Source organism: Lathyrus oleraceus, chromosome 1, assembly GCF_024323335.1.
Source record: "Lathyrus oleraceus cultivar Zhongwan6 chromosome 1, CAAS_Psat_ZW6_1.0, whole genome shotgun sequence".
NCBI lineage: Eukaryota > Viridiplantae > Streptophyta > Magnoliopsida > Fabales > Fabaceae > Lathyrus > Lathyrus oleraceus.
Genome location: NC_066579.1, coordinates 317,999,252 through 318,009,861, shown reverse-complemented (window position 1 = coordinate 318,009,861; position 10,610 = coordinate 317,999,252).

The following is a 10,610-nucleotide window of genomic DNA, read 5'->3' as shown; positions in this document are numbered from 1 at the left end:
TTTTCTTGATTTTAATCCTTACAAATATATTTTATTTTGTTTTTAATATATATTTTAATTCTTGAAAAAATAATTTATATACAATTTGGTATATATATATATATATATATATATATATATATATATATATATATATATATATATATATATATATATATATATATATATATAAAAGTTTAAATCGTTCCATCAGATTTAACTATTTAATTATATAAAGAGTGACAAAATTGTGAATAAAATAATTTAAATGAAGAGAAAAATTGAAAGGAAGAAATTTACGTAAATATTGGTATTTTTAATTTTTATATATAGATATAGCTAGTTTTTATTTAAGAATATATTAAAATTTATTTGATTGAATTTAGAAGTTATGAATAAATTCAGTTATTGAATTTAATAAATAAGTATAGAATGGTAAATTAAAGAGTTCAAGTGGAGGATAAAATTAGAAGGAAATAATTACCTTAAAAAAGTGACGGGTCATTAGACTATTTGATAAAAAGAATTTATATTGATTTTAACTTTCAAATAAGAGTGGAAGAAATAAATATATTATTATAATATTGTTAAGTTAAATAAGAGTTTTAATAGTAATATTTAAAAAGCATGCCTTAAATAGAAATAAATTTTTATAGTATCTTATATATTATATGCAAATGTCATATCAACGCAACAAAACATTAAAAATAGGATAAAAATATATATATATATTATTACTATTTAAATAGATAATTCGTAATTGAAGTTTATGTATTGACCAACTAAATATATGTACAAATAAAATAAACATAAATATATATTCATTCACCAATTAATTTTTTACCATATAATTAAAAAAAAATTTAATAGTAGTTGTAGGATAAATTGTCTATGTGCTTTAGAGAATGCTGACAATTTTTTTTACATAATTTATAGTAGAGCTCCTTAATTTGCATCACTAAGTATGACTCATATTTACATATCACTTATTTTATATTTTCAATCTTAAAGAAAATTTATTCAAGAGTGTCACCAAAAATTTTATATCACTATATTTCACCAAAACTCAATTATTTTAGTATAATTTATTAAGTGAGATTCTTAAAAAAAAATCTGTTAAAAGAGATAAAAATGTTTCATAATCACCTTTTCAATAAACGCACAAGATTTTACCATGAAATCGAATTATCTATTTAATTAAGTTGTATAAAAAATTTATGTTAAATGAATAAAACAAATATAATATTATAATATTATTAAATCAAATAAGAATTTTAATAGTGGGATTTAAAAACGTATCTAATATTCAAAAATTGTGTTATGATCCCTCACTTTAGGTTTTTTTCTTTTTCTTTTATTTAATATATTAAAATTTATCAAATTAAAAACACACATAGTCAAATTTACATATTTAACATCGAACTCTTTTGTATTATTTTAAATTTTAAATAAGAGTTGGTCAATAAATAGTATTAGTATATTAATCTTAGGGTAATACTAACTTGTGTCTTAAGGGCATAAGTTAATAAAAATTTCCATTGAAAAAAATAATGCGAAATTTATTTTATTTTTATTAAAATAAGTATACAATTTTTAAAATATTATTTTTATATTTAGTTCTTAACTTGTGTCTAAGGACACAAATTAGCATTACCCTAATCTTATTAATTTGGATAGAAATTATTATGTATATTTATAAGTCGTGTCTAATGTATTATTTTCTATTTATTTTTGGTACAATGAATCTAATGTATTATTATTGTAATAAAAAATTTAAATAATTAGGTGATTAAATTTAAATCTTTTACATTTTACTTATTCATCTTTAGAGGTAAAAAAATGCATAATAAAGTTTACTCTTTTTTTATATTTTCTTTTTTTATATTTTATTTAAAACAAATATATAAAATAGATTTAAGTATGTACTTAATTATTGTAAATATATCATTTTTATTTTAGTTTTCATAAAATATTTTTTATTTTTGTAAATATAAGTCTTTTTTATTTTATATTTTATTAATTGTAATATAGATTTGTATTTTGACCGAATATCTTTTTGTGGTCAATTTTGACCTAAAATACTAAAAAGAATGTCAATTTTTAATGTGTATTGATTCCCTATAATTTTTTTAGAGATCTTTATCTCAAATATAAGAAATAAATAAATGTATATTCAATATAAAGTTGATCAAAATAAAAAATATTTATAGCACTTATATTATATTTATATTGTCTAATTTTTACCTCAAATATTAAAAAGAATATGAAAATTTAAAGTCTATATTATTTTGAGATATTTGTATCAAATATAAAAGATAAAATGAATTTATTTTATTTTTTGTAAATATAAATCTTTATTTTATATTTTATTAATTATAATATAGATTTGTATTTAAGTCGATCTCTATAATACAAAAACAGAAAAATATTACTACTGAATATCTTTTTGTGGTGAATATTGACCTAAAGTACTGGAAAAAATATCAAATTTTAATGTGTATTTATTCCCTAAAAAAATTTTAGAGATTTTTATCTCAAATATAAAAAATAAATAAATTATATTTATTATAAAGTTGTTCAAAAAAATATATTTTTATTGCATTTATATTATATTTATATTATCTAATTTTGACCTCAAATATTAAAAAGAATATCAAACTTTAAGGTGTATTTATTCCCTTTTTTTATTTTAGATATTTATATCAAATATAAAATATAAATGAATATTTGTAATAAAAAAAAAGACAAATGTATATTCAATGTAAAGTGAATTTTTGTTTTAAATAATTATTTTTTCAAGAATAATGCGAAAATAACCATAATTTCAAAGTATTTATCAACATAATCACTTTTTAAATGTATTGATCAAATTGTACTCAAACGCCACTGGAAGTGGCGTATGCATGCTAATTCGCCACATGTAATGGCGCATGTTGTCAGGGACGGAGTCAAAGATTTTAAATTGTGGGGACGATATATTAATTTATAAATTAGTAGTGTAATATATACAAGTTATTTTTTAAAAGAAAAATTATACATTATTTTTTTATCTTTTATGATATTTTTTTTTAAGTATTTAATAATTTTCTTAATTTTTTATTTGTGTAATTTTTCTCAATTTTATTATTAACAGAATTATATATTTATCTCTATATATAAATAATTAATATAGTATCAATAATTATTTGTGATATTTAGTGATGATATCTTAATGTTAAAATAAAAATATATAAAATAAAAATTATTTTTAAAAGTTTTACTAAATTTCTTTTTGAAATTAAGCACAACCAATTTAACTATATTTTAATTTTAAAAAATATATATATATATATATATATATATATATATAATGATAATTAAAAATATTACGGGGGCACATACCCCACTCTCATACACTTAGCTTTGTCTTTGCATGTTGTTACTTCTTTATTTTTTTACATGCATGCGTCAATTGCAGTGACATGTGCTCCTACATTTTACATGTCTGCACCAATTACAGTGGCACATGTTCCTACATTTTACATGCATGTGTCAATTGCAGTGACACATGCTCTTACATTTTACATGCATGCGTCAATTGGAGTGACGCATGCTGTAACACCCTTCTAAATACCCCAATTATTATAATTAAAATACACATATATTCATCAGAGTAATTATGCCCCGAAGGGTGTCACACAATCATTTCACTACATTCATCAAATATCCTGTCATGCTCATTTATTTAAATCAAAATAAGGTCTTTTGCATAATTCGCAGCGGAATCAAATTCAACATCAATGTAAAACATGTAACACTATACATGTAAATCATCCAACAACCAATATCAAATTAATTAAAACATTCCCTCCCGATGTTACATCTATCAGAGCATGACCCATAAGAAACTACTCTAGACTCCAAGCATTAGCTTCTACTCAACTCATTTCTCGTTACCTGAAAAATAGGCGTAAGGGTGAGTTCCTCAATCAATATAATAAGCATTATAGAACAACATGTAATGCCAAGTAATTAACACATTAATTCACCCTAATTAGACTACGCATTCAGCAACAGTAATATCCATTCAAACATCATAATCAACAGTACAATTCTCCATCATATTCAATCATTAACAACACAACACACAACACACATATGATACTGGAATACATCCATTCATATCATATGCCATACATTCATTATGCAATGAGACTCTATGCATGCGGTACCGACTATTTGTGAACATATAGTTCAACCTCACCGTCCAAATCCAGGCACGGCTACCAAGCTCACTAGTCCCACTCATTTGAGACATAGTGACTCACTCACTAATTCCTCACCATGGGAATTAGCTACCACCCCAAATGGGCCATGAAATGCACGCTAATCACCTAGCATGCAAACAATCAACAACAGTCCAAAAATGACTAAACTCACTAATTCCTCACCATGGGAATTAGCTACCACCCGAAGGCCACAATATGCATGCTAATCACCTAGCAATGCAACATCAGCAAAAATCAAGAATAGACACATGCTCACACTCTAAGTCATAATACAGTCTATTCACAAATGTATACATTCACATCATCATGTATACCATCACACATCATCAACATAATTAATCACAAAAGCATATCATGTCATGCCACAAAAGCAAACACAGTATTAGCACACTCTACTAATACCTATGCCACTCAAAACAACGGGAAATGATCCCTATCACCTCATATCTCAGCTAAGTCGCATCACTCAGCCTAAACAACCAAAAACTGCACGACAGTAGCACAGCAAAAACACAATTCTGCCCATACGCGTATTGCCTCTGCCATACGCGTATTGCCCAAACCTGGCCAAACCCATACGCGTAATGCCCACTCTCATACGCGTATTGCGCATTTCCTCGCCCAACTCATACGCGTACCACCTATCCCATACGCGTACGCTACGCGTAACAACTTCTCATACGCGTACCAACAGAGACCATTTTACGTTAAAAACATCATCTTCCTCATCCATACGCGTATTGCCTAGCGCCATACGCGTACCAGCCATCTCATACGCGTATTGCCTAGTGCCATACGCGTATGACCAGAAACCAGCATTCTCAGATCTGCAATGGCTTATCAGCTACGAGTTCTATTCGATCTAACCTTCCACGATTCAATTCTTACACAAAATCACTCCTATCGTCTTATACACTTCATATCCTGTTCAATCTCACAAAATCCTAACACTATTCCCTCTAATTTCTACGGGTTTGCTTCGATTTATCATCCAATTCCATTCATCAATCATTTTCACAAATTCACCATACTCATCCAATTCAAAGGTAAATTAAAGGTCTATCACTACCCATGACATATTATCATATAATACCCGTTAATCAACGATAAACCCCCCTTACCTGAGTTAATCCGGCGGCTTCCGAGCTCCAAGCTTCTCCTTCCTTCAACCTTCGTTCTCTGGCTTTTTGCCCTTTTCCACGTTCTGCCTCTTTTTCCTTTTTCACGTGAAAAACAATAAACCTTTTTACCAAATGGGACCTTTTTACTGATTTCCACTTTTATTCCAATTATAAAATAATAATCCAATAATAATAATCCCAATAATTATTATTCCACAAATAATAATATTAATCCAAACTTCCAATTATTCAATTAAATCAATAAATAAAATATTAATTTAAATTAAATAATTAGCTTATTTTAATTGGGGTGTTACACATGCTCCCATATTTTACATGCATGCGGCAATTGCAGTGACGCATACTCTTATATTTTACATGCATGCGCCAATTGAAGTGGCACATTCTCCCATATTTTTCATGAAAAAACATGGTTAGTTTGGTAAATAAATTGAAAATGTTATTATTTAAATATATAATTTTTAAAAATTGATTATTTAAAAAATATCATATAAAGTTGTCAAAATCTCATATAAAACTTTAGAAAAAAAATGATTAAAGTCTAAACTACCGTCTTTAATATTACTTACACATGTTTCATTAGTGTATAAAAGTGGATACAATACCAAATATTATAATTAAATTATTAACTAAAATTACATTTTTTTAAATTTTATAAAGAAAATGTCGAGAACAATTATATTTTTATTTACCGTGAAATTTAGTAAACAAAGACAAGTTTGATTTTACTTAAGACATTAAACTCGAAAATATCCTGGGACAAATTTGTGCAAAAATGTATGTTTTGATAGATTTTGATAATGATTCAATAACATTGAATAAAAAATAATGCAGTAAAATGACTGGATAAAAAGGAAAAGTTAAAGGAAAAAAGTTAACTTTATAAATGGAAGTCAAACCTGGTGTCAAAAATCCACATACTACAAAGTGTTTCAAGAAAGTGGATGAAGAGCAAGTGAAACCTGGTGTCAAAATTTTAGTAAACAAAGACAAGTTTGATTTTACTTAAGACATTAAACTCGAAAATATTCTGGGACAGATTTGTGCAAAAATGTATGTTTTTAGAGATTTTGATAATGATTCAATAACATTGAATGAAAAATAATGCAGTAAAATGACTCGGTAAAAAGGAAAAGTTAAAGGAAAAAAGTTAACTTTATAAATGGAAGTCAAATCGGTGTCAAAAATCCACATACTACAAAGTATTTTAAGAAAGTGGATGAAGAGCAAGTCAAACCTGGTGTCAAAAATATTTCACCTGGTGGGGTAGTCAGTCTAATATTGTCAAATGGAATCCGACTCAAACCATCCTTCATGAATCTTCCTTTAATACTTCCCTCGGTGAAGAAGAAATATTGGCCATCAAAATGAAAAATGTTGCAGAGGCCTTCAGGAGGCTTCAAAAGCTACGCAGACTTTTGACTGGCATAAGATCTTCAAATGCTTTAAATGCTTCATTGAATGATGTAAGTGAATGTTATGTGGATCTCCTGATCCAACAACTAAAAGTCAACATCTTTGAAATCGACCTCCTCAATGCTATCGAAGAAGAAGCTCAACTTGGTACCGACATTCAGAAGTTGTTGGTTGAACTCAACAAGCAAAGGATCCCATACTTCATGGTTCAATTTTTGTTTGATTTCGAAGCTTACTTCGATCAAGTCTGCCGAGACATATACCTTAAAACAACCTATAACACCTAACTCTAACAGAAAAGAGGAGAAATGAATATGGTGTGAGATCTGAGTGAAGCTTCTAAAAAAGAGGTCGATAGGCTCGAGACTCAACTTCAAGAATATCTGGACAAAAAAGCTTCCTTCGATGATCAAATTTCAAGTCGTCATGCTCGAATTTCTAAATTAAGCAAAGAGATTGAAAACCTAGAAAAACAAAAAAGTTGAGCTTGAGTGGGAAAATCATTGCCCACTAGAGATATTATTGATCAAGAAGCTACCAGAGGCATCGAACACGGTGAAGTTGTTATTCGATTGGGAATGAGGTTGATATCTTAGAAGAAGCTAGTGACCGACTAGACTTGCATTTTCCAAGCCCAAACTCGAAGATTTTAAATCTAGATTTCCTATTTAGGCATGTTCTGAATTTTAACTTATTGGGTTGCAATTTTTTGTTGTAATGACTGCCATTTTTGTGTCCTTTGAACACCATTTTGGTTTATTTTAAACATTTGATTACTACTCTGTCAAAATTTGAATTTCCTGAAGCATAGGTTTATATCTTTTCAAATATTCATCATTTACTCTCGGGATTCAACGTTCAGGTGATAGTTCTTCGATTTCGTAAGTGTTATTCAAAAATGCTTTAAGGATACGAAATGGGCCCTCCTAGTTGGGTGATTTGCCTAAGGGTTTATCTTTTTTATCCATGGGAAAAATGAATTACCATACACTATCACCTAGCGAGAAGGTTTTTGCTTTAACCTTCTTATTATGGGCCTTAGGCACTCGCTCTTTTTGCCTTATTAATACATCTAAAGCAGATAATATTTATTCATCTAAATCGACTAGCTCATCTAACATTATGCTCTAATAATGTTCGGATGGTATTTAATCATGTTTTTGAATTCTAGCCGCCTGTAAATATATTTCAACATGAAGGACAACGTCATGTACATATGTTAGTCAAAACATAGTGAAATTTGTTGCCTCCTTAGGGGATGTTCGGGACGCCCATAAAACATGGTCTAATGTCTTATTCCAATTCCTTAGCTTCTTACAAACATTCATTTTTATTAGACCAATTATGCCCTTATTGACTGCCTCGACTTGACCATTTGCTTGAGCATACTATGACGTAGAATTTAACAACTTAATCCCCATTTCAAAAGCAAATTCTTGCATCTTTTTACCAGTAAATATTGTCCCCTGATCAGTCGTTATGGTCTCAGGAATTCCAAATTTATGAATAATGTCGCTTTGAGTAAAATCTATCACTGCCTCTTGGTCGACACTGAGTAGTGGTATTTCTTCTATCCCCTTAGTAAAATAATTTATGCCAACTAGGATATATCATTGGCTTTTAGATGATGCTGGTCGAATTTCACCAACCAAATCTAGAGCCCAACCTCTGAATGGCCAAGGTTTTATAATCAAATTAAATTCACTTGTAGGGACATGTTGAATGCATGCATGTCTCCAGAACTCTTAGCATCCTTTGGAAAATTCGATACAATCTTTTATAATTGTGGGCCAATAAACTCCTTGTCGGAAGAAAAGCCATTTCATTTTGTGGCCCGCTTGATGAGCACCACAAAGACCACTATGAACATCAGATATTGCTAAGTATTCCTTGCTTCTGCTAAGGCATTTGAGCAAGACACCCTCATGAGTATTTTTGAACAATTTGTTCCCCATGATGGCATAGTTTAGAGCCATATACTTAATCTTTTGCTCAGTTGATCATGTTGGATTTTGTAAATATTCAATTATCAATTTTTGTCAATCAAAATTCGACATATTATAAATGGCAAAAATTTCATAATTTTCAAGATCTATTTGTAGTCTTTCTCTCCACACCCACCCAAAAAAAATCCATTGACAAATTTGAAGAGGACACGTTGGTCAAAACTATTTTATCCCGAACCTCAATCAGTTCTTCCAGTTTTTCCTCTGACACTTTATACCTTGAGGCAATCTATGCCAGATCGTTGGCCTCTTGACTTTCGATTCGAGGCACGTGTTGGATGTCAACAAAATTCAAATTGTTTAATTTTTTGATTCACGGTGATAAAGTACATTAGTAAGCTTTCCTTAATGCACATATACTCCTTTGTTATTTTTTATAACTAGCTCAGAGTCTCCTTTGATTTCGACTCTTTTTGCCCCCTAATTTGATAAAATTACAAGGCCAATTATCAAAGCCTCGTATTCAGCCTCATTATTAGAGCATGAACCTTCGATCTTGAACTTAAACTTTGTTGGAATATCTTTTGGAGAGATTATCAAGACTCAAATACCAATCTTATTCATGTGACTAGAACCGTCGAAGTATAACTTCCAAGATTTCGACTCTAGATAATTCTAAGACACCTCAACTATCGCATGATCAACAATGAAATCAGAGACAATTTGTCCCTTCATGGCCTTTAAAGTAGGGGTGGCAAAACGGGCTCGGCCCGCGGGGCATGCCCGTTTTGCCCGCACTTTTGTGCGGGGCGGGCCAAGGATTTAGGCCCTCACCCTCAAATGTGTCTGCCCCGCCCCACCCCGTTTTTTTTGCGGGCTTTTGCGGGCATGTGTATTTACATAAATTTTTTCATTTTTAGGCTTAAAGAATGCAGTGCCCGCGGGCTTTCCCCGTCCCGCCCTCACTTTTTGCGGGGCGGGTCTAAGTTTTAGGCCCGCATCCTCAACTATGACCGCCCCGACCGCCACGTTTTTTTGCGGGCTTCTGCGGGGCCGGCCTAAACGGGACGGGCATGCCCGTTTGCCACCCCTACTTTAAAGGCACATAAGTCATGGAATATTTTGTTAGAGCAAGAGCCCACTTACCAATTCAACTATGCAAAATTGGTTTGGACAACATATGTTTAATGACATCAAAATTCTAAGAGACGTAAACATCAATTGGCTTTATATAATGTTTTGATTTTGTACAAGAGAAATAAAAACATATGCGTGACTTTTCTATAAGGCTATACCTAGTCTCTGTATCATTTAGCACTCGACTGAGGTAATAAATGGCTCGTTCAACGCCATTATCATCCTCTTGAGCCAACATGCTCCCTATGGTCAAGTATGATGTAGAAATGTATAATTTCATGCACCTATCTCTAAAAGGAGAAGACAAGATCGAGGGTGCATCAGGTATTCCTTGATCTCATCAAAATCCCTTTGATGTTATTTTTGCCATTTGAACCCTTCTTTCTTCAGCTGAAGTAACAGCGAAAATGATTGGGTCTTTCCACTTATGTTCGAAATGAACCTCCTTAAGAAGTTGATCTTCCCTAATAGAGTTTGCAGCTCTTTTTTGGTCGAAGGAGGTCGCATTTCCATAATGGCCTTGGTTTTTATTCTAGTTGATTTCAATCCTCTTTTTATGTACAACAAAAATGAGGAAATCCCCAGCCTGCACATAGAAAGCACACTTGAGAGGATTCATTTTTAGTTCGTACATTCTTATCCTTTTGAATGATTGTCGAAGATGGTTCAGATGACTATTTCTCAACGCAGACTTAATAACTACATCATCAATATATACTTGC